Source organism: Myotis davidii, unplaced genomic scaffold, assembly GCF_000327345.1.
Source record: "Myotis davidii unplaced genomic scaffold, ASM32734v1 scaffold1364, whole genome shotgun sequence".
Classification (NCBI taxonomy): Eukaryota; Metazoa; Chordata; class Mammalia; order Chiroptera; family Vespertilionidae; genus Myotis; species Myotis davidii.
The window spans coordinates 521135-521720 of record NW_006295736.1 but is presented as its reverse complement, the minus strand read 5'-3'; the positions used below and the strand labels follow the sequence as shown (position 1 = coordinate 521720).

Sequence of the window (586 nt, the reverse complement as noted above, 5' to 3'; positions counted from 1 at the left end):
CGACGCAATGTGACAGCCCACGACTGGCGTGGCCAGGCCTGTATCCTGCGTGGGGGTGGGGTCTGAGTGTGACCCGGCGCGTCCGGCGTCCTGTCTCCCACTCGCACACGCAGGTCGCTGTCCCTGTTCATCAGGCCAAGAGCTCAGAGGTCCCCGTCCTGCCTCACAAGAAAACCCGACAACCTGACAATCAGCACGTCTTCTGGGTTCTGGGGCCACCAGAGAGCAGGGGGCAGAGGTCACAGGCCCCCAGAGGCCGCCTCCCCCCCCCACTCCCCGCAGGAGGGAGCTGACCAAGTGCTGAGCGCTGGCCTGGCCGAGGCTGAGACCAACGCTGAGGGGCCGGGCGCAGGGCAACAACAACACATGGACGAGTGCCCTCGCGAGCGTTCAGACGTGCGCATCGGGGACGCTCCCACGGGAAAGGCGCCGGCAGGTCACCCCTGAGGCTCTGGGAGCAGTAGCCGGCCTCCCGTTCCTCCTTCTACACACTGGGCAGCCTCCCCCTGAACGCAGAACGAGCGCGTCTGACCTGCACAGGGTCCTGCTGGGACCTGGCGTGTGTCCAGCTGCGTGTCCGCCCTGG

The 586-nt window shown here is 67.4% G+C and overlaps 1 protein-coding gene across 1 annotated transcript in view; it reads right to left on the bottom strand.

Annotated features, from left to right (window-relative positions):
* The window catches only part of CCM2 (CCM2 scaffolding protein), a 28699-nt gene that overhangs the window by 26471 nt on the left and 1642 nt on the right, over positions 1–586 (bottom strand). The gene's annotated exons all lie outside the window — the stretch shown is intronic.